Source organism: Eschrichtius robustus, chromosome 5 (genome assembly GCF_028021215.1).
Source record: "Eschrichtius robustus isolate mEscRob2 chromosome 5, mEscRob2.pri, whole genome shotgun sequence".
Classification (NCBI taxonomy): Eukaryota; Metazoa; Chordata; class Mammalia; order Artiodactyla; family Eschrichtiidae; genus Eschrichtius; species Eschrichtius robustus.
This window is the reverse complement of record NC_090828.1, coordinates 30,316,204-30,337,773: the sequence shown is the minus strand read 5'-3', so window position 1 is coordinate 30,337,773 and position 21,570 is coordinate 30,316,204.

Sequence of the window (21,570 nt, the reverse complement as noted above, 5' to 3'; positions counted from 1 at the left end):
AAGAAAAGATCTTAAGGAAGAAGAAATTAAATTGCCAAGTCTAATGGATTCCCTGTGTGACTAAATCATTGTATTATTTCTCATGTTTGAGGAGATACACAAATTTCATGGACAGGCCCACTCCCAGCTTTAACAGCTGTTGCCTTGCCCCTGTGTCTAAGGTCAGGTTCATCGGTGATGGAGCCCAGCGGTTCTTACTCAAGTGGGCTGAATGCATGAAAGAGTTTTCTGTTGACATTATTCCAATCCTTTCAGGAGACCCCTCCCCATCGGGTCCCAGGGAAGATTCCGCCTGGCCTCTTCGTGATGGGAGGTGGAGACGATTAAAGCCATGGGATAGATGAAAGCTTTTTCATCCGAGAGTCTGAATAGCATAGGATGGTTCGGGTCACCCAGCTGAATTAAATAGGCTCTCCCCCCCTCACAGCTTCCAACCTTCACCTTTATTTTCAGCTATTTGCTTCTTCTGGTTCCCCATTTCTCATGCAAACTCCAGAGAGAAAACTAAATTAACCATCTGAAATCCTTTTGGGGAAAGGGTGGCATAAACACAGTCCATAAAGCATAATAACAAAATAGTGACCTTCTGCTTTTCTTTCCTTGAACTCTCACATTGATCATCCTTGTCTTCCAACTGCAACCTCAGTAGCATAATCTAAAATAGCCCCAAGGCTATGGGTATAATATTTAGTTCTTTACTCTCAACTCCACTTATAACCTTTTAATATGGTTTATGTGTATATACATATATTCTTGTTTAGAAATAATTATTTAAAATCTATTGAATTATGAAACAAATATAATCATCATACAGTTGCATAACAGTACGTATTATGTTCATATGCATAATCTGAATAGTACAGCGCAGAATTTCATTTTTTTTCAAGTGGGTTATAAATAGGGTTAATATATTTTTTAGCTCTATAGTGGGCCTCTTTATCTGAGCTCAGACAGGGACCATTTCTTCTCCTTCTTTTTATGAATTCTTTGCCTAGTGAACACTGAAAATAATGCGATGCCTAAAGTTTAAAGTTAGACCCTCAGGGAGTCCTTTGCTCTGATAATTTTTATCAGTTGCTAACAAATTATTTCCATCTCCAACATCAGTTTTAGTTATGGGTTGGTTTTTTTTTTGACTTTTTAAGGATTCAGTTTTTTTAAACTTTTTATTGGCGTATAGTTGATTTACAATGTTGTGTTAGTTTCCAGTGTAAAGCAAAGTGAATCAGTTGCACATATACATATATCCACTCGTTTTTAGATTCTTTTCCCACATAGGTCTTTACAGAGTATTGAGTAGAGTTCCTGTGCTATACAGTAGATCCTTATTAGTTACCTATTTTATACATAGTAGTGTGTATGTGTCAATCCCAATCTCTCAATTTATCCCACTCCCACCTTTCCCCTCTGGTAACCATAAGTTTGTTTTCTACATCTGTGACTCTATTTCTGTTTTGTAAATAAGTTCATTTGTACCATTTTTTTTTAGTTTCTACCTATAAGCGATATCGTATGATATTTGTCTTTCTCTTTCTGACTTACCTCGCTCAGTATGACAATCTCTAGGTCCATCTAGGCATATTTAAATAGGAGCTTCCCCCCAAAACTGTATCTACCTGCTAAAGAAAGAAATCAGAAAACACTACGATTACATTTCAAACTCTTTTTCTATCAAGTTGTCATTTGAAATGGGCAAAGGAAAAAAAAAAAGGATGGTTCTGAGTTGAAAGTAAGGTGTGCAGTAGCTTGGGAGGGAGGGCTGGTTACACCTGGCAATGAGAGTGATGGTCAGAAGGCAGGAAGCCCTTCCTTGGCAGAGCAGGGAGGCCTGGCCCGTGTACCGATGCCCGGCTGGTGTGCACGGGCCCTGACCTCAGCCCAGAGCCCACGATCAAGGAGCGGGCACTAAATGCAGAACTTGGAAGGAGAAGGGAAGAGAGAACTTCCAAACTCTCACACATGCACGCGCTCATAAAAAGGAGTCTTAAATAGGATACAAGTGAACTTATGTACAAAACAGAAACAGACTCACAAACGTAGAAAACAAACTTACGGTTACCAAAGGGGAAAGGGGGTGTGGGAGGGAGAAATTAGGAGTTTGGGATTAGCAGACACAGATTACTATGTATAAAATAGATGAACAATAAGGTCTTACCGTATAGTACAGGGAACTATATTCAATATCCTGTAATAAACCATAATGGAAAAGAATATGAAAAAGAATATATATATAAATATATATATAAAAAACTGAATCACTGCTGTACACCAGAAACTAACACAACATTGTAAATCAACTATATTTCAAGTTTAAAAAAAAAAAAAGGATTAGAGGGTGGGCAGAAAGAGCTACAGACTCATGTAAGTTACCAAGGACCCAGGCCTCCCTCTGCCACTAAACTAGCGCTCCGTTTCTACCTGCCTCAGTCCGCTCCGGCTGCCATAACAAAACACCCCAGGCTGGGTAGCTTAAACAACAGACATTTATTTCTTCCCAGTTCTGGGGGCTGGAAGTCCAGGATCAGAGTGCCAGCCTGGCCAGCTGCTGGTGAGAACTGTCTTCCTGGCTTGTAGACGGCCGCCTTCTCCCTGTGTCCTCGCATGGCCTTTCCTCGGTGTGTGAGGGGGAGGGAGAGAGGCTCTCTGGTATCTCTTCTATAAGGGCACAAATCCCACCAGACCAGGGCACCACTCTGAAGGCCTCATCTAACCCTAAGCACCTCCCAAATGCCATTAATATGTGCTATATTTAGCTGTTTAATACACGTAATTAAATAAATACCATCACATTGGGGGGTTATGGCTTCGACATGTGAATCATGGTGCAGGACACAAACATTCAGTCCATTATACAAGGACACACCATAAAACGACAAGCCACAGAGCCTCAGTGCCATTCAATAACAGCGTATTTCTCAACATCTATGAGGTTCATTGATCTCATCTGGACTCTTTATGCATTTGGGATCCGACTGGGGGTCAGCTGATCTGGACTGGATCCCCTGGGGCAGCTCTGTGGCCCACGCCTCTCTCCTCCAGCAGGCTGGCCCAGCCGCGTGCTCATGGGGTTGGCAGAGGGGTGAGTGAGAGAGCAAGCCTTTTCCATCGTCTGGTTGTGTCACATTTGTTACCATCCCATTGACCAAAGCCAGTTCACATGTCTGAGCCAAGGCAGCTTGGAGGGCACCATAAAGTTACATCCTCAGTGGGGCGCAGAAGGGGAAGCCCTGGGGCCAGCCTTTAATCCCCACACAATAGTTGTGCAGATATCTTACCTCTCTGCAGACATTTCCCTTTCTTCTTCTGAGGGGCATCAGAAAATGTATGTAAGACCCTTTCCAGCATTATGATTCTGTGACAATCGCCCTAATATAATATTGCATGTATAACTTCATCCTACTGATGAAATAGTTAAGGAGTATATTAACCCTAGTTAAATGGTATTTTAAGCAGTATTTTGACATACTGGGGGGCAGGGTGATTTTAAGTTTATAGTGTTCAATTAAACCAAGACCTCTTGAAAGAGTTAGCCAGAAAGTGAGACTGCTCGGGTCTGGCCCTCTCCTCTGCCATCCCCTGCTAGTCTTCTTCTCTGAAGAGAACTGGGGCTGGGTTAGGTAAAGTGAAGTATCCAGTGGGGCCTATTTGTAGCAAATTCCGGTTTATGTGAGAAAGATAACATCACATCCTGAAAAGTTACAAGGTGCAGGGGAAAGAAAAAGACAAAAAGAGCTATTATACAGACATCCTGACGAATTTTTTAAAAAAAAGAAAGAAAAAGAAAACTTAGATGGAGATTTAAGCAGACAATCTAGGACTATGCGCTTGTGAGCTGTCAGGATACTTGAGGACAGGCCATCTCCTAAGTGATAACGAACTAACGTAGAAGAAATGTGTTTTTTCAGCACTGGAAACAAGTTGTGGTGAAATATCAAACTTAGGGAGCTCCAGAGGGACAGCGTGAGATGCGTGTTCTGGGAGTGATGACGGCACACCCACCCGACAAAGCCAAGCGCGCTCCTGCCTTCACGGGGCTGCGGTGCCCGCCTCCCCAGGGAGGTGGAAGCCTGCAGCAGATTCCAGCTGTGTCCCCAGCCCTCCCTTTCTGCAGGGGGGCAGAGTCAGCCCAGAAGGGGCCGCGGTGGCATAAAGCAGGCAAACTCTTGCCCAAAGAGCAGCCAAGGGTGTGGAGCTTTGTCTCTGGGGAAGATGTACTTCCCTGCTCCTTCCTGAGTCCCCTGAGGTGACTCCGCTAGACCCTAGGACCTCCACTTCTCCGTCTGCGGGACAGAGCCATTCAACTCAGGCCGGCTGAGGGCAGGCTGTTTGGAGCAGAAATCACTGCCTGGACGTGTCCCCCAGCACCACGCCCCGTGTCGGGCGCCGTGCTAGCCCCTCCACACCTGCCAGCTGTCAGGATCACACGTCACGTCCTGTGAGCACCAGCTCCCTAAGTGCAGGCAAACCAGCCCTGGAGGACTCGCAGGCAAACCAGCCCTGGAGGTCTCACAGGGCAGAAGCTGAGCCACAGCAAAGAAGATGAAATGCGATCAGCAGGCAGTGTTGGGTGCTTTGTGGGAGGAGCTGGTGTCCTGCTGAGTCCTGGTTGCCCCGTGCCCTCCCAGCCCTCCTCTGTCAGGACAAGGCGCACGGCCCTGCCATTGACGTGTGTGGATGTGGAACTCCATGCTCAGCCCACAGAGTGACTCCGAGACGCCCACGAGCAGAAGCTCTCACACTCGTCACCAGCGCTCAGTAATCTTGTGAAACGCCTCCCGGCGCTTGTGGTGACCATGGCTATGCCCACAGTGTAAAGTGCTTAAAAAGAGGGCAGTGAGAGACTCGGGAAAGTCTGGGGCGAGGAGGTAAAGCAACTGCTGGAAAATCTCTTTCCACTGAACTAGGACGTGGAAAAACTTGATCAGCTGACGCGTATTCACAATTTGATTCCACAGCTGGATTTCTGAGTAAAACTATGAGGAAATGAATGTTTTATCCAAAAGGAACCAAACAAACCGCTTTGATGGTATGTCCCTTCTGTGCTTTTTTTTTTTTCTTTTTTGTCATTTATTTGATTAATAAACAGAGGTGATTCAAAACAATTTTTTAAGTGAAACTTAGAAGGCACCCTTAAGCCATGTCAGAAAAACACCCAACCCTATAGAAAAACACAAATACAGAAAGGAAACAGAATGGAAAAGGAGAGATGCAGGTGTGGCCCTGGCCCAGAAGGTAGCGATGTCTCTGTCTCCCCCAGGGCTGCATCCTCTCCCTTATCTGCCTTCCGCCTCTCAGCTCTCACTCAGTGCATTCTATCTGCAGACAGACACGGGACTGGATACTACAAAATAGGCTACTTTTATACTAAAAGGAATTCAGTAAAAGAGAAATACGTAAAAGCTGGGGCTTATATATTTTTGTTATGATTCTTTTCAGCCAGGCTTTTAAAAATCCTGTATGTTGGGAGAAGTGTAACCAGTGTATCTTGCAGGAAGAGAAATAAGAAAACAAAGCTGGTGTGTGTACACAAAGACAATCCCGGCCCAAAATAAAAGCCTCACCTTTCACAGGAACCCAAGTTCAAGCTCCACCCTCCTCGTCCCCATGTGCTTTGGGACAACTTGCTTTATGCCGGTCCTCTTGATGGTTTTAGGTGCCAAGGAGGTGGTCCCCACAAACTGCATCTTTCTATGAATCTTTCATAAAAGCACTTTTTTCCCCTTAAGCAGTGGTAATCTGATGTTCATAGAGATTGATGAGAGCCCTGGGTGTCAGCAGAGACTCAGACAGATCTGGCAATTGTGACAATAAATAATCGTAATGCTTTTCACTCTCTTGACCTCAACAATTCAAGGGTCTCAAAACACAGCAGAAACTTAGAATTATAGGGCAGGAAGAGACCTTGGAAAAGGGCATCTCATTCATCCTTCCAGCTTCTCACCCAGAGCTCAGGCTAAACGAGACGCTCTCATTGGCACTTGGCCTCTGACTGCAGTGGGGCGGCTGTGTTCCTGGTGAGAACACCGGTGCAGCCCATAAGTTATGGGGCATGCCTCCTACTTGCCCCAGGGGGAATCGAAGCTTCCAGACTCAAGGGCAGAGAACGCAATAGCTCCAGAGCCCTCCCAGTGAGATGGGGAAGCTGAAGAGAAGCTGGTGCCCAGGGCTGGCCAAGAGCACCATCCTGGCAAGAAACGGCCGCTCTGGCCACCAGGAAGGAGCAGATGCTGGGGAACTTGGCTATGCCACAAACGATGTTAACACAGACCTACCACACCGTGGATACACATTCTAAATGACTCGCCTCTCGGAGCCCAGGCCAGGACTCCTTATGTGTGGATTCCTCTTCATTTGCTGTTAATCAGAGGCTAAGAGGGACCTTGGCATGAGCTGATAAATAGCCACTCACCTCACCTCTCAACTCCCAGCCGTCATGACAGGGCGCTTAGTGAATGGCAGTGTACTTGTATTTCCAGATGGGGGTGGAGACAGACAGAGGACTGTAGTTCCCAAATCTTGGTGCCAGGCAGAGAGGATGGAGGGCAAGTGAGGAGAGGAAATGAAACTTTGCTTCAGTTACCCTTGTCCTCCCATTTCCCATCTTCAAGAACCAGTTTGAGGTGAATGTCTGGCAAATTGGTTGTAAATAGCCTTATATTTAATTTTTCCCCATTTCATAGGATTCAAGGCCTCTTGAGAACTCCCTCCCCCTTCATGGGTTCCATAATCATAAGTATTCCAGCCAAACCACTCAGAGTTCTCTTGTTTTCTGTCCCGGGATCCCTTCCTTTCTTCAGCGGCCCCATCTCTCCTGAATCTTATGTGTTTCAATTCTCATCTCCCTTGAAAAAGATCATCTTTGACTAGAAAAGCAGAAACTGCCCTGTATCCATAATCACACCCTTGTTCTTGAGATGCAAATAAAAGAAGTAGTGGTGTTTTCAAGCCCTTCAGGCCTTCTTTGCCGTGCCTAAAAGGAGCAACCTGAATTGAAGGAATTTTAAAACTTGACAAATTTCTTAATTTTTCCAGTTAAAAAAATATAGTTGTTACGTTACCAGAAAACTCATCTTGAAGCAACAAATGCCCACAAGTAAATAGTGCAGGTGGACAAATCATTAAGAAAAAATGAAGCCCTTTCTGTGAGTCCTATTTATGGCTCAGTTATCCTGTCCTAAGTACCCACATAGAAATAAATTCAAGCATCACTAAAACAACATAGAATCTAATGTTCAAAATGTTCTAGAAATAAACTCTTCCTCAAAGGCACACAGCTACTCTTCTCCCAGCCAGAAGCACAGACCTTCCCAAGAAAATCCAAGCATCATAGCACGACAGTGCTCTGCCATCTGGTGGCCAAAAGTGAAATGACCCTCAATACTCAACCAAAAGACTGCAGATAGTCATGTAAATTCATACAAATCATGAACAACACAGTTTTCTCAAGTCCTCTACCAATGAGCAGAGAAATGGGATTCTGAAAAAACAAACCCAATTTTGAAGAATCTTCTCTAAGCCGCACAGGCTCTTACGTTGCTTGCTTGGATGAGCCTGACTGGTTACCACACATGTACAGAAAAACTGCAGTTATTTAAGTCTGCAGACCTCTTTGGTCAGATGTCTACAATGACCAACCATTGTGCCATGCACATGTCTATTGGTAGCCAAGTGGAGGAAATAAGTAGCTCATTCTGATAATACAATTACAAGACGGGGACCTGGTACATTCTGAGAGCCACTCGTGAATGTATTTACAGAGTTCTGGTCCGCATGAGCATTTCCCAGAGTCTGGTCTATGAAACACCAGTTCCGGAGATAACTTACAAAAGTGGTCAGAGGGCTTCCCTGGTGGTGCAGTGGTTAAGAATCCGCCTGCCAATGCAGGGGACACAGGTTGGAGCCCTGGTCCGGGAAGATCCCACATGCCGCGGAGCAACTAAGCCCGTGCGCCACAACTACTGAACCCGTGTGCCACAACTACTGAAGCCCAAACGCCTAGAGCCCGTGCTCTGCAACAAGAGAAGCCACCACAATGAGAAGCCCACGCACTGCAACAAAGGGTAGCCCCTGCTCACCACAAACAGAGAAAGCCCATGTGCAGAAACAAAGACCCAACACAGCAAAAAAATAATAATAATAATAAATATCTGATGAATAAGTAAATGAATAAATTATTTTAAAAGGAAGGGGGATGAAATCAATGTAAGGAACAAAATAAAACCTCAAAGAGGTATTAATTAATATTCTCAGAGAGGAGTGTAGTGTCCACCCAACAAGAGTTGGAAGCTATTGGGATAGTGGGGCTGACAAAAATAACCAGGGAGTAAGAAAGAGCTTTACAAAGTAAATATGTGGTAGCTGAAATTTAAAAAAATTCAATAGAAGGCTTATTAGATTAAGCTGACAAAACCTTCTAAAAAGCTAAACCAAAAGAAAATGAGATGGAAAATGGCAGGGGGGAAGGGGGGAAAGGAGGGGGCAGGGAGAAAATTAGGGGATAGATCAAGGCGATCGCACATCTAATACAAGTTCCAGAAAATAAGAACAGAGAAAGTGGAACACAGCTGAGCAGTAAAGGGAAATCACAGGAAGTCATGTGTGCACCAAGCCAGAGAACCCCAACCAACTGGAGCAGACCACAGAGGGCGGAGACTCAAGGAAACACAGGACTGATGGATTGTGTGATTTGTCTGAGCATTTGGAGAAAGCATTATAAAGTACTTTGTTGGAAAGGTCTGTTGAAGTATTTAGGGAAAAAGTTTGTGTAGTGGTAGATCCACAGAAAACTACAAAACTGAAAAATTAAGATAATGATTGACTCCAGGAAAAGCAAAACATTATACAACTGTGTCAACGAAAAATTAATCAGTCGATGCAAGAAAGAAATGGAAAAATTTTTTGAATTTTATTTTATTTTTTTATACAGCATGTTCTTATTAGTTATCCATTTTATACATATTAGTGTATATATGTCAATCCCAATCTCCCAGTTCATCACACCACCACCACCCCCGCCCTGCCACTTTCCCCCCTTGGTGTCCATACATTTGTTCTCTACATCTGTGTCTCAATTCTGCCCTGCAAACCGGTTCATCTGTACCATTTTTCTAGGTTCCACATATATGCATTAATATACGATATATGTTTTTCTCTTTCTGACTTACTTCACTCTGTATGACAGTCTCTAGATCCATCTACGTCTCTGCAAATGACCTACTGTTGTTCCTTTTTATGGCTGAGTAATATTCCATTGTATATATGGACCACGTCTTCTCTATCCATTCGTCTCTTTTTTTTTTTTAACATCTTTATTGGAGTATAATTGCTTTACAGCGGTGTGTTTGTTAGTTTCTGCTTTATAACAAAGTGAATCAGTTATACATATACATATGTTCCCATATCTCTTCCCTCTTGCATCTCCCTCCCTCCCACCCTCCCTATCCCACCCCTCTAGGTGATCACAAAGCACCAAGCTGATCTCCCTGTGCTATGCAGCTGCTTCCCACTAGCTATCTATTTTACGTTTGGTAGTGTATGTATGTCCATGCCACTCTCTCACTTTGTCACAGCTTACCCTTCCCCCTCCCCATATCCTCAAGTCCATTCTCTACTAGGTCTGTGTCTTTATTCCCGTCTTGCCCCTAAGTTCTTCATGACCTTTTTTTTTCTTAGATTCCATATATATGTGTTAACATATGGTATTTGTTTTTCTCTTTCTGACTTACTTCACTCTGTATGACAGACTCTAGGTCCATCCACCTTACCACAAATAACTCAATTTCATTTCTTTTTATGGCTGAGTAATATTCCATTGCATATATGTGCCACATCTTCTTTATCCATTCATCTGTTGATGGACACTTAGGTTGCTTCTATGTCCTGGCTATTGTAAATAGAGCTGCAATGAACATTTTGGTACATGACTCTTTTTGAATTACGGTTTTCTCAGGGTATATGCCCGATAGTGGGATTGCTGGGTCGTATGGTAGTTCTATTTTTAGTTTTTTAAGGAACCTCCATACTGTTCTCCATAGTGGCTGTATCAATTTACTTTCCTATCAACAGCGCAAGAGGATTTCCTTTTCTCCACACCCTCCCCAGCATTTGTTGTTTGTACATTTCCTGGTGATGCCCATTCTAACTGGTGTGAGGTGATATACCTCATTGTAGTTTTGATTTGCATTTCTCTAATAATTAGTGATTTTGAGCAGCTTTTCACTTGCTTCTTGGCCACCTATATGTCTTCTTTGGAGAAATGTCTATTTAGGTCTTCTGCCCATTTTTGGATTGGGTTGTTTGCTTTTTTAATATTGAGCTGCATGAGCTGTTTATATATTTTGGAGATTAATCCTTTGTCCGTTGATTTGTTTGCAAATATTTTCTCCCATTCTGAGGGTTGTCTTTTCATCCTGTTTGTAGTTTCCTTTGCTTTGCAGAAGTTTTTGAGTTTCATTAGGTCCCATTTATTTATTTTTGTTTTTATTTCCATTACTCTAGGAGGTGGATCAAAAAAGATCTTGCTGTGATTTATGTCAAAGAGTGTTCTTCCTATGTTTTCCACTAAGAGTTTTATAGTGTCCGGTCTTACATTTAGGTCTCTAATCCATTTTGAGTTTATTTTTGTGTATGGTGTTAGGGAGTGTTCTAATTTCATTCTTTTACATGGAGCTGTCCAGTTTTCCCAGCACCACTTATTGAAGAGACTGTCTTTTCTCCATTGTATATCCTTGCCTCCTTTGTCATAGATTAGTTGACCATGGGTGTGTGGGTTTATCTTTGGGCTTTCTATCCTGTTCCATTGATCTATATTTCTGTTTTTGTGCCAGTACCATACTGTCTTGATTACTGTAGCTTTGTAGTACAGTCTGAAGTCAGGGAGTCTGATTCCTCCAGCTCCGTTTTTGTCCCTCAAGACTGCTTTGGCTATTCAGGGTCTTTTGTGTCTCCATACAAATTTTAAGATTTTTTTTTCTAGTTCTGTAAAAAATGTCATTGGTAATTTGATAGGGATTGCATTGAATCTGTAGATTGCTTTGAGTAGTATAGTCATTTTCACAATCAATATTGATTCTTCCAATCCAAGAATATGGTATATCTCTCCATCTGTTTGTATCATCTTCAATTTCTTTCATCAGTGTCTTATAGTTTTCTGCATGCAGGTCTTTTATCTCCCTAGGTAGGTTTATTCCTAGGTATTTTATTCATTTTGTTGCAGTGGTAAATGGGAGTGTTTCCTTAATTTCTCTTTCAGATTTTTCATCATTAGTGTATAGGTATGCAAGAGATTTCTGGGCATTAATTTTATATCCTGCAACTTTACCAAATTCATTGATTAGCTCTAGTAGTTTTCTGGTGGCATCTTTAGGATTCTCTATGTATAGTATCATGTCATCTGCAAATAGTGACAGCTTTACTTCTTCTTTTCCAATTTGTATTCCTTTTATTTCTTTTTCTTCTCTGATTGCCATGGCTAGGACTTCCAAAACTATGTTGAATAATAGTGGTGAGAGTAGACATCCTTGTCTCGTTCCTGATGTTAGAGGAAATGCTTTCAGTTTTTCACCATTGAGAATGATGTTTGCTGTGGGTTTGTCGTATATGGCCTTTATTATGTTGAGGTAGTTTCCCTCTATGCCCACTTTCTGGAGAGTTTTTATCATAAATGGGTGTTGAATTTTGTCAAAAGCCTTTTCTGCATCTATTGAGATGATCATATGGTTTTTCCTCTTCAGTTTGTTAATATGGTGTATCACCTTCATTGATTTGCGTCTATTGAAGAATCCTTGCATCCCTGGGATAAATCCCACTTGATCATGGTGTCTGATCCTTTTAATATGTTGTTGGATTCTGTTTGCTAGTATTTTGTTGAGGATTTTTGCATCTACATTCATCAGTGATATTGGTCTGTAATTTTCTTTTTTTGTAGTATCTTTGTCCGGTTTTGGTATCAGGGTGATGGTGGCCTCATAGAATGAGTTTGGGAGTGTTCCTTCCTCTGCAATTTTTTGGAAGAGTTTGAGAAGGATGGATGTCAGCTCTTCTCTAAATGTTTGATAACATTCACCTGTGAAGCCATCTGGTCCTGGACTTTTGTTTTTTGGAAGATTTTTAATCACAGTTTCAAATTCATTACTTGTGATTGGTCTGTTCATATTTTCTGTTTCTTCCTGGTTCAGTCTTGGAAGGTTATACCTTTCTAAGAATTTGTCCATTTCTTCCACGTTGTCCATTTTATTGGCATAGAGTTGCTTGTAGTAGTCTCTTAGGATGCTTTGTATTTCTGCAGTGTCTGTTGTAACTTCTCCTTTTTCGTTTCTAATTTTATTGATTTGAGTCCTCTCCCTCTTTTTCTTGATGAGTCTGGCTAATGGTTTATCAATTTTGTTTACCTTCTCAAAGAACCAGCTTTTAGTTTTATTGATGTTTGCTATTGTTTTCTTTGTTCTATTTCATTTATTTCTGCTCTGATCTTTATTATTTCTTTCCTTCTGCTAACTTTGGGTTTTGTTTGTTCTTCTTTCTCTAGTTCCTTTAGGTATAAGGTTGGATTGTTTACTTGAGATATTTATTGTTTCTTGAGGTAAGCTTGTATTGCTATAAACTTCCCTCTTAGAACTGCTTTTGCTGCATCCCATAGGTTTTGTATCATCGTGTTTTCGTTGTCATTTGTCTCTAGGTATTTTTTTATTTCCTCTTTGATTTCTCCAGTGACCTCTTGGTTATTTAGTAACATATTGTTTAGCCTCCATGCGTTTGCGTTTTTTATGTTTTTTTCCCTGTAATTGATTTCGAATCTCATGGTGTTGTGGTCAGAAAAGATGCTTGATGTGATTTCAATTTTCTTAACTTTACTGAGGCTTGATTTGTGACCCGAGATGTGATCTATCCTGGCGAATGTTCTGTGTGCACTTGAGAAGAAAGTGTAATCTGCTGTTTTTGGATGGAATGTCTTATAAATATCAATTAAATCTATCTGGTCTATTGTGTCATTTAAAGCTTGTGTTTCCTTATTAATTTTCTGTTTGGATGATCTGTCCGTTGGTGTAATTGAGGTGCTAAAGTCCCCCACTATTATTGTGTTACTGTCGGTTTCCTCTTTTAGAGCTGTTAGCAGTTGCTTTATGTATTGAGGTGCTCCTATGTTGGTGCATATATATTTACAATTGTTATATCTTCTTCTTGGATTGATCCCTTGATCATTACGTAGTGTCCTTCCTTGTCTCTGGTAACATTCTTTTTTTTAAAGTCTACCTTATCTGATATGAGTATTGCTACTCCAGCTTTCTTTTGATTTCCATTTGCATGGAATATCTTTTTCCATCCCCTCACTTTCAGTCTGTTTGTGTCCCTAGGTCTGAAGTTGGTCTCTTGTAGACAGCACATATATGGGTCTTGTTTTTGTATCCATTCAGCGAGCCTGTGTCTTTTGGCTGGAGCATTTAATCCATTCACATTTAAGGTAATTATCGATATGTATGTTCCTATTACCTATTTTCTTAATTGTTATGGGTTTGTTTTTGTAGGTCCTTTTCTTCTCTTGTGTTTCCCACTCAGAGAAGTTCCTTTAACGTTTGTTGTAGAGCTGGTTTGGTTGTTCTGTGTTCTCTTAGCATTTGCTCGTCTGTAAAGCTTTTGATTTCTCTGTCAAATCTGAATGAGATCCTTGCCAGATAGAGTAATCTTGGTTGTAGGTTCTTCCCTTTCATCACTTTAAATATGTCATGCCACTCCCTTCTGGCTTGTAGAGTTTCTGCTGAGAAATCAGTGTTAGCCTTATGGGAGTTCCCTTGTATGTTATTTGTCCTTTTTCCCTTGTTGCTTTCAATAATTTTTCTTTGCCTTTAATTTTTGTCAGTTTGATTACTATGTGTCTCAGCATATTTCTCCTTGGGTTTATCCTGCCTGGGACTCTCTGCACTTCCTGGACTTGGGTAACTATTTCCTTTCCCATGTTAGGGAAGTTTTCGACTATAATCTCTTCAAATATTTTCTTGGGTCCTTTCTCTCTCTCTTCTCCTTCTGGGACCCCTATAATGAGAATATTGTTGCGTTCAGTGTTGTCCCAGAGGTCTCTTAGGCTGTCTTCATTTCTTTTCATTCTTTTTTCTTTATTCTGTTCCGCAGCAGTGAATTCCACCATTCTGTCTTCCAGGTCACTCATCCATTCTTCTGCCTCAGTTATTCTGCTATTGATTCCTTCTAGTGTATTTTTCATTTCAGTTATTGTACTGTTCATCTCTGTTTGTTCTTTATTTCTTCTAGGTGTTTGTTCTTTAATTCTTCTAGGTCTTTGTTAAACATTTCTTGCATCCTCTCGAACTTTGACTCCATTCTTTTTCCGAGGTCCTGGATTATCTTCACTATCATTATTCTGAATTCTTTTTCTGTAAGGTTGCCTATCTCCACTTCATTTAGTTGTTTTTCTGGGGTTTTATCTTGTTCCTTCATCTAGTACATAGCTCTCTGCCTTTTCTTCTTGTCTATCTTTCTCTGAATGTGGTTTTTGTTCCACAGGCTGCAGGATTGTAGTTCTTCTTGCTTCTGCTGTCTGCCCTCTGGAGGATGAGGCTATCTAAGAGGTTTGTCAAGAAATGGAAAATTTTATCCGAGCCAAATTATAACCCAGGAAGAGCATCTCAGAAAACTCTGAGAATTGTTCCACCCATTAGATGTCAAGGCACGGTTATATGTTTTTTGAGACAGAGACCTGTGCATTAAATGATGTATTATTGACAGTTTACACAATCCAGATCTAAGCATCATTGTGGCCCCTTACAAGGTCAAGAAGGAATGTTATCTTTTAAGGAGTTGTCTTGTTGATGCTGGAAGAATGTTGCTTTTTTTGGTTGAGGAGGTATTTCTGCCAATGTAGGAGGTTTGGTCGACGCATAATGCAGAAACCCAATGCACAGTGGGGGGAGAGATGGGAGGTCGAAGGGCAGAGAAAATATTTTTTATGTTTAAATTTTTCCTGTTTTGCCATAAACTATTAATTTTATTTCACACATGTAACCTAGCAATAAAGAGACAGGACTGTTAATTTATCCCCCAATGCTGATATCACCATTTTGGGAGAATGGGGGAGGGAAAGGCAGAGAGGAGAGAAGAGTGTGTAAGGAGCTAACTCCTCAACTACCAGGAAGTCAAGAGATGTGTCCAAAATGGATAAGTATTACACAGTAACATGAGCATATTGTTTATCAATATGGAGTAAATACAATGGGGGCCTATGGAGAGTAGAGAGAAATGGAGCAGTAAATGAATGTTTTTCTTTATAAGCCTTTTGATACCTATTGACTTTTCAGCTATGTGTATGTATGTCTTTGATTAAGTAAAAGAAAAGGAAATAGACTAGAATGAAGGAGAAGGATGGGAAGGTATGGCAGATAGTGAGATCTGGGGCCCGGTTTTGCCTTCCTTCTCCTTTCTCATATTTCCAAATTTTCTGTAATAAAAGTGTAATGTGTTTGTAATTGAAACATTCCAACAAACACTTTTTAAAAAACATACTTACAAATATTTATGCCAAAGTCATAGTCCCAAAATGTTGATATGCATACTTAAAATGCAGAAGCCCAGGCTTTACCCTCTGAGATTCTGGACCATTATGGATGCCCTAAATAGACCAGAAGTGTCACATATAGTTCAAAATATAAAGCAATATCAAGCCAGGAAACTTTTCTTTAATTTCCTAAATTACCCAATCCATAACACATATAGAATGGATAGGAAGTTTAAATAATGTTTTTCTAGACTGGACGATTTTCTAATCTGTGTGTGTCCCTGCAAATGCCTCTGCTTTGCTAGTGCTCTCAGCAGCTGCCAGCTGGGGTACAGAAATTTGCATTTGCAACACTCTCCCTGGTTACGTAAGAAACACTGCTCCGGGACCCCATTCCACACGGGGGCGCTCTCCCAGTTTGGTCCCTGTACCTCAGAGTCCATACGAGATCCAGTTCTTCCTTCCACTCCCAACATCTGGGACCACTCCGTAACCACAGGGGCAAGAGACACACTTGGAGCTTTCCTGGAAAGTACAATTTGTTTGAGAGCAGCAGCAGCAGCTAGTAAATTCAACTGAAAAAAAATTAGCACAGTGAAGCAAGTTCCCTCAGGCAATGGGAGTCCCAGCCTCCACTGGAAGTGCTCAAGCATTACTCATTCTGCTCTACCACCCCCAACCCCTCATCAGCGGATGACATAGAGAGCTTCCCACAGCCAGGAAATGGCTGGATTTCAAGGTCCCTCATAACCCGAGAGTGGTAGTTACCTACAGCAAATTTGCCTTCCCCCATACCACCCCCCAACCCCCGACACCCACCCACCCCCAGGGACATTTAACAATGTTTAGAGACATTTTTCTTTGTTAGAACTGGGGACTGGGGGTGGGGTGCCACTGGCTTCTACTGGGTAGAAGCCAGGACTGCTGCTAAAAATCCTACAATGCACAGGACAGCTCCCTCCACACACTCCAATAAAGTATTATCTGACCCAAAATGTAAACAGAGCCTAGATTGACAAACCATGTGCTAGAAACTGTGATATAATTATTCAAATGAGGTTAAAAGATTAGCTGTCCTCTTCTTTTACCACAATAAAGTTCTATTATCTATTAATACTTGGCTTGATAAAATGTGTTCTATGTGCAGAAATTAGAACCATTTACAGACAGGTGCGTCAGTCAACCTTTCCCAAATAGGATCCAAACACACACTATTGCCACCTCTCCTTAGCAGGCACAGCTGTAATCTCATAAAAGATGCTTTGCATGATATGCTTTTTTTTAAGTCTTATTTTGCAACAGAAGCTGGAGATGGTAAAAAAATAAAATCTGTATACAAAGCTAGTGAGAAAAACAATTTGACGAGTGATGTCCAATGCTAAAAATGAAGTAAGAGGTGTTAGTTTACTAGTGTTGAGGAGAATATAAGATGCTATAAAGCAAGTTCAAGAACATAAGATGCTATAAAGCATGACATTTGTCAGAACGGATGGTACAATTGCAACATCATACCAGAAATAAAGGATCTGGCAATGCGCTAGCGCAAGGTGTTCTGTTATGTTTTATTATCATGTAGATGTGGTGAGGCCAACAGATTAGGAGACGACTGATTGCCACTGAAAAGGATGTTTGTTACTCATAGTTCTCAAGAGGCGAGGGAATGGCGTGCCACGCAGGGCCACATGAGGAAGCACCAGGGTCAGTTAGGAGGCAGAAGAGGGAAGCATAAGCAGAGTATTGCAGTTTTCATGGGAAGGAATGGGTGAAACAGGGTAAGCAGGCTAGTGTGAATAATTTCATCAGGCTGGGCACAAAGGGTGTCTCTGGCTGTCTGATACCTGGCCCCAGGTGAATAGGGCAGGTGGATAGTGGTCCAGAGTGTGACAGCCCCAGTGAAGGAGGTGATTGGGGTGTGGGCTCTGGATCAGTTTCTTTCCTTTTGACAAGCACACTGGAGGGCAAGCTGTTTACTATCTCTAAGAATTGGCTAACCCTGGGAGGGGGCAGTCCCTTCAGGGTCATCAAGGCCCCAAATAACAGAGCATCAGAATACAGAAAATAAAAGACATGGTTAATACACAAAGGGAGTGTCAGAATGAATAACGAAATATGCAAAACAGTAAGCATATTCTTGTTGAGTGTGCATGGGTCCATGGGAAGGAGATATATGCCCAAGAAAGGTGAATGAAGCATGAGAGAGAGGTTTCTCTCTCCTCTGTACATCAGGTTTAATTCAAATGGCTGGGTCATATAATGGGTGAACAAAACCAGACATACACCCAAACGCACATCAACTGATGAATGTATACATAAAATGTGGCATATTCATACAGTGGAATATTATTCACCAATAAAAAAGGAATGAAGTACTGATACATGCTACATCACAGATGAACCTTGAAAATGTCATGCTCCGTCAAAGAAGCCAGACACAAAGGGTCATATATCGTATGACTCTATGTGTATGAAATGTCCAGAACAGCCGTTGTAGAGACAGACTATAGAGACAGAACGTAGATTAGTGGTTGCCAGTGCCTGAGGGGAAGGGGGAATGGGAAATGATTGCTGATAGGTACAAAGTTTCTTTTGGGGGTGATGAAAATGTTCTTAAATTCGATAGCAGTAACCGTTGTATGTCTATGAATATACTAAAAAAATTAAACCGTACACTTTAAAAGGGTGAAATTTATGGTATACTAATTATATCCCAATAAAGTTGTTATTAAAATAAATAAATAAATAAATAAATAAACAGACTGTGCAAGTTTCCTCCTAAGACACAGTGATGAATTTATAGTGACTGAGCAAGAAGGCAGGGCTCGGGGCTGGCTGTCAGCCCAGGGGAAGCGCCTGCCCCCAAATCCCTTCCCGACTGTCTGGTTGTGGGTAATTGTATTCCACCCAAAGCTATTTATAACTCTGAGACTTGAAGGCTTTTGATAGTCGAGAGCCTCCTATTAACATGCAAATAATCCTGGGAGAGTTGTAAAATAGCAATCACTCCCCAAAGTGGAATGCAGTCTTGCAAAAGAAGCTGCTGGCCACCTGCATTCAAATGTGTTAGTGTAGGTATTGCAGAAACTGCTGTGAGCCTCAGCTCAGCAGGTGACAGCAGGTAAAAGGACGGAGGGTGTCTCAATCTGGGACAGAGAGCGAAGGAGGTGGAGGCTGGGGACATCCCGGGGCTTCACAGGGAGGCATGGGGGTGAAGGCAGAGAGTGGCAGAGACAAGCCCACACACCCCACGCTGAGAAGACTCTCTTCATTCTCCCTGAGTTGACGGTACGGCCACCCACATCAGGATGGGACTAGGGTACAGACTGGAAAAGACCTCAAGCAGGCTCGGGTGAAAATGCAGCAGGACAGGATGTGAGAGAAATCAGCAGGCACAGCATCACAGGCCAGAGGCAGGGCAGGGCTCAGCTGGCCTCAGCCAGGTAGGAGAGGATGCTGAGGACCAGGGACGGGACCTTAAGGCAGCAGCGCCAGGACAAGCACAGTGAGCCTGACTCTCTCCCCATATCAGGTTCTGACTGTGGTTCGGTTCTGTACAAGGTGAACACCAGTGACAGAAGTACCAGGCCAGCCCTCACCAGCCTCGGTAGAAGGATGTGCTCTAAGAAATACGTTGGTGATCGATAGATTGCCGTGACTTCCCTGTGTCAGTAAACATTACTGAAGTTCTGCCTGACACGGGCCCTGCAGCACGTGGAGAGATTGACACTTGGTCCCAAAACGGAGTGGGGACCCCACCCAGAGTTGGAAAGAAGGCAGGAGATGCACCTCCTGTGGTCCCTGGCAGAGAAAGACATCCTCCTTATAGACTCTGGGGCAACGTCACTTCAGACAAGAGGGTTGGGGGCGGTGGCATAAACCGTGTCGCTGCCTCCTATTCTGTGAGCAGATATTATCTGACAGCCCGGAGAAAAGGTACTTAAGAAGGGGAAGGGGGAAGGCACACATGGACCTGCTGCTGTACCCAGAAGCAGGAAAGCCATCCTGCATCCTGGTCTCAAGCTTGAGTGAGCATGAGAATCACCTGGAACAGACAGGCACATCCCTTCGTTAAGTCCTGGGTGGAGCCTACCAGTCCCCAGATGACACTCACGCGGATGCTGCCCATCTCGCAGCCAGATATTATGAACCAGCGCCCTGGAAAATCTATCTCACCCGTTTTCTCAGGTCATCTGAGCAGACGGGTCATGAGAAGAAACACACACAAGTCTACAAGGAAAGGTCCAGCGCCACACAAGCTGGCTAGGGAGAAGCAGGGGGAGAGATTCCACTGAAAAACACAAGTAGTGGAATGATAACAGCAGCTAACATGGATTTATTGTGCCCTTAGCATGTGGGGAGGACACTCTAAGTGCTCTATGATTTATCTCATTTAAACCATAGGACAAGCCTACAACGGTGGTGCTATTCGTATCCCCGTATCCCCTGTTTACTTGGAAAGGGAAACCCAAGAGCAAGGGTGATAAGCAGCTGGCCGGTGCCAAGATTCAGGTCCAGGTCAAGTGGACCCACATCCTTAACCATTGTGCCCCGCTGTTGGCAGAGGAAACACAAATGGCACTGGAAACAGAGATGCTAGAATCTTCTTTCCCTCATGAATCCTCCTGCTAGGCCTTTAGGAAGGCACCTCAACTTTGCAAGCTAGTCTCTTTTAGGAGAGAAGGAGGTGGAAAGGGAAGTGTATTCATTTGGTAGGGCTGCCCAGCCAAAGTACCACAAACTGAGTGCCTTGAACAACAGAAACGTACTGTTTCCCAGTTCTGGAGGCTGACAGTCCAAGAGAAAGGTGCCGGCAGGTTTCCATCCTTCTGCCGGCTGCAAGGGAGAATCTGGTCCACGCCTCTTGCTTAGTTTCTGGTGGTTTGCCGGCCATCTTTGGCATTCCTCGGTGGATGAACATATCACCCCATCTTTGCCTTCATGTTCTCACGATGTGTGTGTCTGTCTCCAAATTTCCCCTTTTTGTAAGGGCACATTCATACAGGATTAGGGGCCTCCCCACGTAACTAATTACACCTGCAATGACCTAAATTCCAAATAAGGCCATATTCTGAGGTGCTAAGGGTTAGGACTTCAACATTTAATTTGACGGGGAAATAATTCAACCCATAACAGGAAGCAAAAATCTTCCTGGTATGAACTCCAAATGCCTAGATCCTAAAGATATCAAAAATACTTTGGGAATTCCCTGGCAGTCCAGTGGTTAGGACTCTGTGCTTTCACTGCCGAGGACCCGGGTTCAATCCCTGGTCGGGGAACTAAGATCCCACAAGCCACAGAGCACGGCCAAAACACAAAATACTTCCCTGGGCAGGGTCAACCCACCATATGTATACACTAAATAAGAAGCCCCACTTTTATCCAAGACTTTAGAAATCATCGCCTACGATGTAGAATCAGCTAGGAAAAAAAGAGGAGTACATTAAGGGAATTTTATAATGAGAATTCTTTTTTTCCTAACACTTTTCTTCAACTTTAATGCTTCTCTTTCAGGTATATCTACCATCCAATTATAAAGTAGGAATGCAGCAAGTCAGGTGAAAATGCTCTTTTGCTACCTGCCACTAACCACTGTGGGAACCTCTCCTCTTTGAACAGCATTTGAATAAAAGCTGTGCTCATTTGAGGAGAGCAAGGTTGAATCACAGAAGATGGATGTGAAGATTTCTCGGAACAAAGGTCTAAGAAGTAAAGCAAAGAGAACTGATGTTCTGTATCAAACCGCCTGGGAAAGACAGCAATCTAGTGATTTCATTATTTGACATTTTCCCACTTCCTTCCACCACTCAGGGTGGGGTGTGCCAAAGGTAGAAAAACGCAGTGTCTGAATCTCACAAGAAGTTCCTGTGACTAGGGATGGGCAGAACAACTTTTCTTTGGGGACAGAATGCAGCATCCTAATTAATTGGAGAGAGAACAGCAGGGGCATTCTTGAGAATGCCAATTTACATCCAACACAGAATTCAACTTGCCTTCATGTATATCATGGTTGTTTAGAGAGGGGATGATGAAGAGACTTGGGGTCCAGCCTTTGCTATAAATACCTCATTCAC